The sequence below is a fragment of the Sycon ciliatum genome, chromosome 11, assembly GCF_964019385.1.
Source record: "Sycon ciliatum chromosome 11, ocSycCili1.1, whole genome shotgun sequence".
Taxonomy (NCBI): Eukaryota; Metazoa; Porifera; class Calcarea; order Leucosolenida; family Sycettidae; genus Sycon; species Sycon ciliatum.
In genome coordinates, this window is record NC_088653.1 from 573,255 (window position 1) to 586,051 (window position 12,797).

A 12,797-nucleotide genomic window follows, 5' to 3' on the forward strand; every position below is an offset into this window, starting at 1 on the left:
CAGAGAAACGCGCAGTTTGCCGCAGAGCAGTGTGAGAGCACGTGCTGGACACCGACCTTGTAGTGTAAAGCCCGGCCAAGAGCACGAGGGAAAACTTTCCGAAAGACTCGCAGCGCGTGCGTCGTCGAAAAGATTACGTCAACAAAAAATTCCGCCGTGGGCCAACCCATCCGCGAGTTGCACACTCTTGTTTATCTACTCTTAATAATACGTTTCCCATGTACTCGCAGTTCTTTTATCGGAACATCTTTTCTTCCCAACCTCAAATCCTGTGCAACACCGGTTGGCTTTCCTCAGTTTCCTGAATGGTGTTACCTGTCAATAGAAGCATGAGTGGCCATTTAATATACCAGTATAATAAAACATGTACATAATTATCGGAGAAAGGATCGGATGTGGGTAAATAATCTGAAACTGTCCACCTCTCCTCACTGCGCTCTTGGCCCACATTTACCACACCATACCGAGGAAGTTTGTTCTTGGATAGATGCTCTACATCCTCCAGACATCTATCCAAGAACAAACTTCCTTGCTATGGTGTGGTGAATGTGAGCCAAGAGTGCAGTGATGGACAGTTGCAAATAATTTTACTACAATGTGCTAAGCAGAACAGAGGCACTAGCACCTGGGTGGAAACTATTCTGAATTTTGAATGCCAGGGAAGGCTGAAGGATACCCATGAAACCACTGCCAAAGCAAACACAAATTTGAAAAGCAGTGCATGCATGGGAAAAAGGAGCCAAGGAAAGTGTGTACATATTTTTGTTGAAAGGATGAGAATTCAAAGAAAGCTGGCTGCTTCCTCTATTTCCATGATCGGCCAGTGCCTGCAGCACGAACAGTGCATTGTATTACATGTATGTGCATAGACAGACAAATAAACACTAACCTGAGCATGGGTACCGCTTATATTCGTGGTCAGGAAAGTGAAAGTACGAACGAAGGAGAAGAAGATTGTTGACCATGGCGAACAACTGCATATCCAGAGGGCACACGGCTTGCCAGAATGGGTCGGCTACATCTTCGCTAATTTTCTATTCTGACAACACTTCAGCTTCGAGGTCAAGGACGACGGCATTTTTGGAAAGAAATTTCGAATTTTGGAGAAGAAGCTTGCTTTCGGAAAAATGTTCCTTTCACGCAAGGCAGCATGCCAGGTCAGGCGTGTGAACCAGGTGAACTGTGTCGGCAGATCCACGTTTACGTTCCAGGCCGACAGTTTTTTGACCAAGCCGTGAATCGCCCTCGCTCTGACTCCCCCGGCTACGAAGGAGTAATTTTACAACTCTTCAGGCCAGCTACAGGTCTCTGATGCAGAGCTGCAAAGTGACGGATATTTTTTACTGATATGCCGCCAAAAGTTTTTTTTTTTAAATAAATAAATACAGTATACTAGTAATGGGGCTGTTAAGTGTGACGTCACGGACCCTTCGATACGCATAGCAACGGAGAGCACTGGGGACAAACAAAAGTCGCGTCCTCTGGATGGAACCAGTTGTCAAAGGCAACAGCATCTAAATGACTGGGGAGAGAGCAGTTTTTCTTTGCTTTTTCTTCAAGCGATTGTTGTCGCTCTTTACTCCTCGTTCTTTCCTCTACAAATTTCCTGTAGTCGTCGAGGGCCTTCATAATGGCTGTGAAATTGGCTGCCCACTGTAAACCTCCGTGTTTGAGAGTGCTTTGAAGATTATTCGCGTCCTGATGGATCAAAGTACGAGCGCTCCCTGTGGATTCGATTATATGTAGGTGAGTTGTTCAAGAAATCATTGTCTTCTTTCTGTCTCTGCCCTCACGTTGGCACAATAATATCAGCCTGAGGCCTCTATATCCATGACATCTCGCACCTCCCGTGAACTGCATGACTTAGATTATTCTCGCCCTCCGTGGTGATTGAAGACCCATGGAAGAAGTTATTATGTTCAGAATGATGTCCTGAGAATATAAAATAAAGTAATTCTAGGGAATTGTTACAGGGTATTTTGGAAGGATGGAGAGAGAGAGAGCACTGTTTGAAGTGTTTGTCTCACTGTAATTACTCCAGATTATTGAATGGTGTACGATCTACTCGATATTTTCCACAATGGTTTTCCTGATTTGCGGGATCTCTTCTTTTGCTGTTTGCGTGTTTACAGGAAGTGACTGTCTGGTGTACTATAGTATCTGCACCAGATCCTGGGGACATGAAATCAGATGCAGAGGCAGGGTCGTCCAGTGATGCAACACTGCCGTTCTATGTGCAACGTCACCGGTAATTCTCCCAGGCAAAAACACAAAAAGACAAACACGTCAAGAGACTACAGTATTGACCGTTCTGGTAATGAATCGTGACTGCTCGGACAGTCCATAATCGAAACACAGAGCACCAGCATGACGTTTTGATATTGGGAACCACACACCAGCTCAATTCTCAAGCCCAGAAATTGATGAATACAAAACACAGAGCGACGCAACAAAAGATCATCCGGCAACCAAACCAACCTGGGTCTAATGCACTGAATAGTCCTGAAATACGCAGGCCACACAAAGCAGTGCAAGCACATACTGTAACAAGGTACATGCATTGCAGAACAAAGTGTAACCAAAGATACACGGGGTTATAGCTGCACACTCGTGCATATGCTCGCTCAGCCCAAGAACACGCATGATGATAGAAATAATCCGGGGGAAACACGCTAGCACCGAAGTAAGCATCAAGACGTAAATAGTCGTCATCACAAGCCCATAGCCCTAAGGCCGTCGAGGCGTCACAGAGCAAGTATGAACAAGCGAGCGCCATAAAAATCGATCGCGTGCAGTAGCGAGCAGGGACTGCACGTCAAGTGCAGTCCATGAAATAATATTATCAAGCCATGACATTCTGGGCCTGCCTCGGCCACGGCCTCCAGCAACACAAACCTGAAGAACAGTCAATGACAAACAGCCGGAACAAACAATATGACCAAAAAATTGCAATTTCCTTTTACGCACAGAAACAATAAGTGGGACTTGTTTGTGAATACTATTAATTTATTTCCTCTCTCACAGACACAATCGTCCGTAAATAGTGCAGCTCTGAAAAAGTAAAAAATACATTGACATGTACATTGGTGTGCCGAGTAGTATCATCCTTGATTACCCATCCAACCAAGACGTTTTCAGGTCCCAGACGCCGAGATCGCACACCGAATGTGAAGTGCATCTAGCCTTGAACCTGTTGCACAAGGCACACACATATGACAAAAATGACATCCACTCCGATTATTTCCAGAGGCCAATCATAACAGAACACAGAAATGAAACCACGGGCTCAACAAAGTACATGTAAACGCAAAGGAAATTAGTTAAAATAATCCATGAAGTGCTATTTTAATTCCAGCGCTGACTGCAGTGTGGCGTCGTGGCCCGATACCCGCTGAGCATAGACACAAGCTCCATTTGACAGGGGCAAGACATACTATTAATTTTTGGAATAAATTCATAAAGTACAGCATTCCAATGACATGACGGACACCTCGTGCAAATGCGTGGTCTGTTCATCCGGCCAACTCGGCCACGCATGAGAGTGTGTGCATGTACGCGCGCACGCAAGCGCGCGCATGCACACACACCATGTATTCGGTGCGTATGGCGTACCTGTTGCGGAGATATGAAGATGGAATCATTATCATGATGTTACATGTACATGTACAGTGTATGTTTGAGTGTAAAGTAAATTTTATTTTATTACACATTTCTTCGACACAACTATTACTTACTCCACATCTTCGCATTTCTCATAATCCATCCACCTACACTCCGTCTCAGTTGAGGAAAAACTCTCCCAGGTCTACACTAGTCACCACAGCCATGTGATGACATTGGGATGGGTCCCAAGTACGATTGCACTCTCCAGTTACAATATAATTTATTTTTCCAGAATATCTGTGAAGACAAAATGCAATGCATAGCGGCAATCGATGGATGAAGAGAGAGTTTGTAAATACACATATCTTTCCACTTGTTCAGGAGCTTACCTTTTGGAGTTCACATCGTTTACACGATCTCTTATGCTGTCTTGCACCTTGACTTTGTTGACCATGGATACGCCATCCCAGAAGACATTCTACAGGAGCTACTAATGCAGAGCGTTTTTCACGCTCGATCTCGGCGATCTACCTCGTCACGTCAATAAAATCCTCCGTGACACTGGCTACAGTCACAAGAGACGTCTCAGAAAGGTAATGAGCACGACAACACCGTCGAGATCAAGGACAAAGAGAAAACCAAACACTCACTGAAAACAGCAAAGAAGAAACGAAGAAATGTACACGATTCCTATATGTTGCCACTGACAACTGGTTCGGTGGAGACGACGCTACTTTTGTTTGTCCCCAGTGGGATCGTTGCTATGCGTATCGAAGGAACTGTGACGTCATCACTTAACAGCCCCATCAATCAGTAAAATCCAAAGAAACCGCTAGAAGCAGTATGCGTAGTAGTCTACGGCCAAGATACCAGAAACCGTATCAAACTCAGCACGGGGTTCGAGGTACTAAAACGATTACCAAACTAAGTCAAGGATTGGCCATTACATGCTGCATTCTGCCACTGCTAACGTGATCGAAGGGCAGCCGTTGATTCTTGACGCTTTGTGCCGATGACCTCTCAGGGATGTGACTGCGGCATTGACCAGTGCAAAAGACAGTTGAGTGCGGATGTATGCCATGACGATAGAGAAAGGCTCCGACCTCTTATCGGCCAACATGGATGCAATCCGAGCGTAGAGATTGCCAGCTGCCTTGCCATGACCACCTGTAGTGCTGAGGACGACCGGGATGAATGATCCATGCTCTACCTCAACGACTCTTCTCTCATAACTTCTTCTCTTTTCCTTTTCGTGCTTGCGGTACACTGCCGGGATTGATGACTTCTGGTTTGAGGGGGCAAATGGGTTGAAAACCCGGACATCAAGGAATGTCCTCTCTAACCGTCCACCATACAATCCACTGACTGCGATATCAAGGCGCGCGTTGTCGTCGGTGATGGTAGATCTCAAGGGGAAGTGTTCCCCCGAGAGAGGCTGGAGATGGGGTTCGACGGCTACATCATGGGCAACCTCCCGGAGAAGGTGGGCCGTGATGTCCCGAATCTCGTTGTGGCGGAGAGAGGGGTAGCCGCCCAGCGAGCAGGACAGGGCATGGGTGGTCGTTAATGACTTTCCACACGCACACGTTGTCGGGAGATGATCCGGCGTCCATCCATATCGGAGGCATAAGGAGTCTCGAAACGCCCCCTTGTGCAACTTGAAGCCGAAAACTGCAAGTGGCTTGGATGTTAGCCAGCTTGAGGCACCCTCCTCTGACGCGAGGTTCACGGCATACTGGATGTCTGGGTCCAGTTGCTGAAGCAGTGCAGCCATCTGCTCATTGGCCAGTTGCGTTGACTCCTTTCGGACTTCTGACTTCAAGAGCTGCATAGCCGCTCGAACTCCGCCGTTGTTGGACTCCTGTCTGAGGATCTTGTCGACAAGAGGTTGGGTGATGATGCTGGACTGACGGAATTGGTCCTCAAGATGAGTGGGGTTGATGAGACCCAATCCACCAAGTCTGTGACGGATATCGGTCATTTGCAGCCACTACTTAGAGCCTCCTGGTCGTTGCAATCTGATACATAATATACCTCGCTCTCACCAGGCCGGGAGTCGTCAAATGCCGGTACTTGACGACTCCCTGGCTCTCACTTGTCAGCCAGCTCACACGTCTTGTCGTGCACGCGCACGCGCAGACGTCCAGCGCACACGCGTGTCGAAATGTGTTTTTTGGCGGGTAGTCGGCAAAAAATTAAGTGAGGGTCCCTTTCTTGGGCGCGTTCACACTGCGACCAAAACCAGCGTCCATGCGGCCAAGTTGCATGGCAACGGCATGAACTTGACCAAAAAGTCGCGGCCCCGTTTCAAATCGTGACCGCGACCTCCGGAGGGGGGTGCCACGACTTGGCGGCAACATGATCGTAGACGTGAAGCGTATTTGTGTACAACCTGGCCTGAAGTATGTTCATTTTCTCAAATTCCGGTGTGTTGATTCATGAAACTCGGCGGTACGCGGTTGTCGATGTCATACTCGACATTCGCACATTTTTAAAATTTCGTATTTGTGGTCCTGCACGCACGCACCGCCATATATGCATTCTTTGCCCTTTTCGGACGATGTCAATTTTGTTTTTGTAGTTGCTTCGCTCTCAGTAGATCGGGTCAGTGACCAACTTCTACAGTGTACTCGTTCAACACGATGGCAGCTTGGTATGGCTTTTCGGTTTGGTAAATCATCTTTCTCTACTTTTCTGCGATGATGGAATGCCATACTTCAAGACATTTCAGTTACATATCATCGGAAAATACAGTTCTCATCTCGGCATCAGACAAAAGAAACCACTACCGGAAATTCCACTGCACTGGCACTTGCTCTGACCACGAGGTCAGGAAAGCGAAAGCGCTTGGATGTCAGCGGCAGCCCCTCAAGAGTCCAAACCTACATGATTGTATGTCGGAATTATTTTCGTCGACTTCAAGAATACGAGCCACGAGGCACTTGATCCAGCATGCGAAAATTACATCCAAAACGGGCCACAACTTTATTAGGAAACGCACGAACTCTTTTGGATACGAGCTGCAATTCGTAAAGTTTGTGTGACAACTTCACGTCTACGCGTGTATGAGGCCTACCGGTAGTGTGAGCACGACTGCCACGTTTCTGCGTTTTGCTGACGCATGGACGCGTGCTCATGGTCGCAGTGTGAGCGCGCCCTGCGTTTACACGACAACGCTGGGGGCGAAAACGCAACGAAATCCTTTACGATAAATTTATTTATTTTTATTTATTTATTTATTTATTTATTTATTTTACCACTCGAAAGCTATATAATTATTATTTTGAATATGACCAAAAAGAAACAAAGAAAAATGATGGCGCCTATGTACAGGGGATGGCCCACGCCTGGTATAAAGTAAACGTGAAAGAGAAAAAAGACAAAGAAGAAGGAAAAGAAAAGATAACAAAGAAAGAGAGGTAAGCAACTCCATGTACATCCATCGTACTTGTGTCATACGCTTACAATGAACACTCAGCAGCCGCCAGAACAGCCGAGTGAACAGGAAGTGGCACTGAAGAGCGCCGGTAGCCGCGCAGACTAGCAACCATGGCTCTCACTAGGCTGAAGGACAGTTTGGTCCGGACGAAAGCCATGGTGACGGAAAAAGGCTCGTTGCGCTTGTCGCTCAGTTTGCTGGCAATCCTGGCAAACAGCGCAGATGAGGCCTTTCCCTGTCCACCAGTGGTGGAGAAGACAATGTGCACAAAGGAGGAGTGCTTTACCTCCAGAACTCGCCGCTCATATTTCCTCCGCTTCTCCTGCTCATGCTTTCTGTAGACAGACGGGAGTGTAAGGTTTCGATTTGAGGGGACAAAAGGGTTGAACACCCGAACATCAAACATTGTCCTCTCAAAACTACTCCCATACAACCCCCGCGCTGCCACATCGAGCCTAGCATGGTCTTCGATGTTGGTCGACCGAAGAGGGAACATTTCACCGGACAGGGGCTCCAGTGCAGGCTCCACACAAACATCGTGGGCTACTTCCCGCAGCAAATTGGCGGTGAGGTCGCGAATCTCATTGTGCCGCATTCCAGGGAAGCCACCAACCGAACACGACAGTGCATGCGTCGTGTCAAACTAGACATCCTTAGCAAAAGTACGATAACGCTAACTTTTACGGTACTCACTCCCAGCCGTGACAAAAGACGTTATCGGATAACGGAAAAACGTTACAGAGCTCAAAATAACGGGCCGACGTTCGTTATGGAAATTCTGCAAAAAATGCAAAAACTCGCATTGTTTTGTAACTGGCGGGAGATAAAAAGCACGTCGTGCAGATCGAGATGAGATCGAGAGTCGAGATTGCTTCCTCTTGTGACATTTAGCTTTTTTGGCGAGTTTTGCCTTTCAGTTGACAATTTCTGCGTCCTCTGCTTCGTGCCTTTCTCCCTCTCTGCCATCTGGGAAACAGAGGACCAGTTCCACGGCACTCCTGAGGAAGAAGTTCATCGGCCTCTCCCAGACGTGCTGGAGCTGGAGAACCCTTACAGTCTTCGGTGCTGCGTTTAGGAAAGGGTTTCCAAGGACCTGGGAACAGCGAAAACTCATTTTCGCCGTTTTTTTGCTATTCCAGAGTAAAAGACCTCGCCAAGGTATTCTTTCGGAACGACAGCAAACTAATCCCTGGTTCAAAATTTTGAATTTCCCGCACGAAAATTCATATCGCCATGGTTGTCACGACTACTTCGTCTCAACTATAACGTACTTTGTGCTAAGGGAAAAGTCAGCTTGAACGATCCCTGGATCAAAATGGGTGCCCTATTATTTTAAAGCTTGAACGATCCGAAGTACGGAATGGCTTGCGTTTACGTTAGCGTTTTTTTAGCTAAGGATATCTACTGCTTGCCGCAGACGCAATGAGTTGGCAGTCGGGGAGGTGTCCAGCCGTATCGTAGGCACAAGGCATCGCGGAATCCCGACTTTGGCATTGTGAATTGAAAGCGGGCGATCCTTTCGGATCCATGGTTCATTTACGGTACGCGGAGCAAAACGTAAAAGTTGTACACCAAAACTGAAGAAAAACCAAAAATCTCCCACTGGTATTCAGTGCATCTGGTGGGTGCGGCCAGGTAGCCCACGCTTTCCTGAAGCGTCTTGGCCATATGGTTTCGGAGAAGCGGCATGAACCCTACTCCTCCGTCATGTCCTGGATCCGCTCTCTTGTCTCCTTTGCTTTGGTTCGATCCTGCAACATGAGCCTCCGTGGTCACCGTGCTTCTCCCTACCGCAGTCGTTTGGATGCTGCCACTCCTGTTGTGCTGGCAGTCAACGACTGTCAGTTGCGTGACTGAGACTCTTGCGGAGTAGCCGTGTCTAGCCACACTTTTATTATCCGATGATTTTGTTTTGTTTGCTATGATTCCGTGAAAAAAAAAAAAAAAAAAACGCTGGCCAAGGTGGAAGAATTTGAAAACGGAAATGTTCTGCCGGATAAATTTGGGTGTGTAACGTAAACAGTCGAAACGGCGTGCTGGCGTCGTTTTCCGTCACGTTTGTTTCGTTTTCGGCCGTTTACACGGATCCGACAATCCAAAAAAATTGTTTTTACAATTTTCGTCATGTGACGTGTGTTGTCGTGTGCCTGTTTTCAACCATAACTTGAGTGTGATTGGTGCTTCCACGGCAACACTTGGCACATGACGAACTTTGGCGGATCCTTTGCTCTCGTGTAGACGCTTGAAAACGATACAAACGGAGACCACCTCGGATCGGCTTTGATCGTGTAAACGTGAGAAAACGAAAAAAGAAATGCGGGACTGAAAACGGAAAACTGGCCGTGCGTTGTCGTGGTCTAGGAGGGCCGGATTTCTCGCACCATGGCAACCAGAAGCGCGCACACGCGAGAGCCACCATCAAGAGTTTCATGTACTCTTGCCACCATGCATGCACCAGCGCAAAGCGCTGAAGACTTGCGGCGGTAGAGCGTGTACTCTTGACCCGACATTGGACATGGTACACAATGCTGTACTGTTCCAGGTGCTGCTTTTCCGCCAAATGTGACGGAAAGGTCATGCTATACACAACTTGAAGCGCGGTTGTAAAGACGTTGCCTGGCGAATTTTCCGAATTGGATCAGTATCCAGATCCAGATCTTTCGAATTTTCAAGTCGGTCATTTGAATCAGTTTCAACTGCAACAACAATAAGCTACTATTTTTCCCAGTTTTTCCCAGTAACCTACTTGATGTTGGATAGCACCAAGGCAAGAGTAAGTACTCTTGATCAGTAGTACCAAGACTACAGTACAGATAGCAAGGAGAGGAGAGGAAGGAGTGGAAAGATAGACCATGAGCGTAGAGTAGTCTATCCGATCAGGCTCCTGTCTGTCAAGTTCTTCTTCTTGAGTTTGTCATCACCGTGAATTCCTCCGGGTGCTGAACAGGAGAGGTTTGGTGTCTTGCCAGGTTATTTTCAGCCCTCAGAGCGAGCAGCCTGGGCAGCGAGCCGCACTAACGAATTCCAACGGTATGTTTCAGTGGGTGGGTGTCATATCAGGGCCAGCATTTGTTGTGTCAAGAATTGAATTGTTGAGCAGAGTTTTGTGATGAACAAGGGATGAGAAAGTGCCGCAAGAAGATTATGGTGTTTGCTTTGCTGGATGTTGTGGAGTTGGATAGTGATGCAAGTCAACATAGTCTTCAGCTTCTAGGACTACTTTCTGACTGTATATAGTATCCAGTTACAGTGATGGAGAGTTACTCTAAACTCGTCTCCATTATGTCCTTTTCCTTTCTACATTTGTTAGGACTATTATAATAATATGTGTAGGATTCGGAAAAATATCCTAAAATCAAAAGAACAATGACAATTTCAAAACATTACCCAAGGGCATGTACGATGGGTAAGATCGGGATCCAGATCTCAGATCCATCGGATCCTTCAGATTTCAACTGAAGACTTTATTTTGGGGGTGCCATGTTGACGCTCACGAGTCACCCAAAAGGGTGAACGTCGTACTCATCGCGTGTGTCTTACAAAAAGTCACCAAGCTCTAGCTCCATCCACGTGTGCATACCACAATGTGAGGGAAAATATGATTTGTACCCGCCATATACGCACAAAGGTCACATTTGCATCCAGTCAACCCTTCTCCCCGGGGTGGGTTGATCGGATCCGAATCCGAAGGATCCGGATTCGATCGATCGAAAGGGTGCGACTCCAGTGGATCTGGTGGATCGGGATCCCGATCCTACCAATCGAACATGCCCCCTAGTTTTTACACACTAGTCCAGATTTGACAAACCGTGTTGACATAAAATTTTGTACAGTAGTTAGAAACAGGCAGATTCTGAAAGCGAGTCAACCTGGAAAATCCCTTTGATCAATTTTCACTCTTCTTTTTAAATTTCACGGGCACAGATTTCTTCGAAATGTCACCGCCCCTACCTTTACAGTTCAGCAAACCCTAGTGCGCACTACCAGGCAGACCAGGCAGGCAAACTCGGTTGCTTCATGATTGCGATGCGAGAGATGCCTGGTTCAAGTCCTGCCTTGGAGCGGTTTTCCAGCAGTGCTGCTACCGACCGTCAACTGGGAACTTGTGGCCAGGCACACGGGGTACATGGATGCGGCTAATGAGGTCTTTCTCAGCACCTATGCCAGTGGTTTGGAGACTTATCCACTCACCCCCATGGTTAGGCTCTGCATCTGCCGCAAGGGTTTACCGGGTTTTAGCGGCCGTCGTGAGTTCCCTTCAGGAACGGACAGTATTATTTACTTTTTTACTTACTGTGCACTATACAACCATAATAAAATTTATTGTTCCAACGCTTTGGCTGATATGGTATAAGCCGAAACATTTATGTCTGCGCAGAATATTGGAAAACTTCCAATTCAAAGGATCAGTGCCATCACCATGTTTAGCACGTGTTGTGAGCTGCACTTGCATACTGACCAACCACCAAAACCTCAATCCCTTGACAAGTCATGCAGAACTCCTAGATTTCTCTCAAAATTCCTGGACGGCACAAAAGTCAGCATTTCCCGCCAAAAAAAACGTTCGACTCTGCAGATCTGCGTACATCACACTTCGACCCTGCAGTGCAGTTCGATCAGTCGGCACCCGCCTGTCACTTTGTCAGTGCAGATCTTGCAGGTTATCTAGCTCTAAGCTGGTCAGGTATTGAAAGTGCGGTGCACATTTCGAAGTGCGAATGGGCACCTTATATATTTTGGAAAAAACGGGACATTCGGGGCAAATCCATGTAGTTTTCAGGAAAATCCTGTATCAGAAAAAACTGTGACTTTTCCTGGAGTTTGGTTGAAATCCCCGGGAGTAGTGTTGATTTCCCAGGATTTTCCCGGGGAAACCGGGAGGGTTGGCCAGTATGCATTTGGAGTGAAAAACTTGTCAGCACCTTCTAGGTTTGGCCTGTTCCCATAGCTAAGATGTTTAGAGAGCTACAAGTTAGTTAGTTAGTTGACTCTCCATCGTCGATTCGATTATTTGATGATTGACAATAACTTCGGTTGGCATGCAGACATACATACATGAAGTTGTTTTTGTAATGCGAAGCCCTGGCCTTCCGTTACCGTGCCCCATCGAGGTTTGGATTGCTCTCGAGGTAATGTTGGATTCTAGACTTTGCCTTATCCCAGGAACTGACCTGTCGTAAAACGTTCATATTTGGCGAATGTTCTATCAAGGAAATACATCACGTGATAAAAGGAGCCTTCGTTGAATGATATTGACTATCTGACGATGTCTCTCTGTGTCTCTGTCTCTCTCTGTCTCTCTCTCCCTCTCTCCCTCTCCCTCTCTCTCTTTCTCTGCTATTGGCGGGCCTGGTTGTGATGAAGCCGAGACCCGAGGTCGGCAGAGCATCCCAGACCATGCCACCACTCCCCGTATTCATTGCTCACACATGACGGGTTTACATGGCTCTAGTAAAAAATAAAAAAATAAATGTCCATTGACAATGTCTCATTGGACAAACGTTAACAGGTTTGAAAGCCACGCTATATTATTTCTTAGTAAATGGAAAGGACCGAGGAGTTACGAGTTATGACAAGACAGTTAGATAGTGTGTCAACAATGGGCAAAACTGACACGGATATTGAGACATGCAATGATCTGACACCTAGCTCCAACAAATCAGCGAAATACAAACCAACAACCTTCACGCTTAGAATTATCCTTATTGGAACTTTCCCCACGTGAGCCTTCCAAGTCGGAAGGTGGTTGGCTTGG

The 12,797-nt window shown here is 46.9% G+C and overlaps 1 long non-coding RNA gene across 1 annotated transcript; it reads right to left on the minus strand.

The window, feature by feature from the left end:
* Nucleotides 1–2,483: 2,483 nt before the first annotated feature.
* On the minus strand, nt 2,484–3,870 carry LOC135827526 (uncharacterized). Its single transcript, XR_010555482.1, has 2 exons — nt 3,735–3,870; nt 2,484–3,190 (listed from the first exon to the last, which is right to left on the minus strand). It is a non-coding gene; the product is annotated as an uncharacterized LOC135827526 (long non-coding RNA).
* Between the last annotated feature and the right edge of the window lie 8,927 nt (nt 3,871–12,797).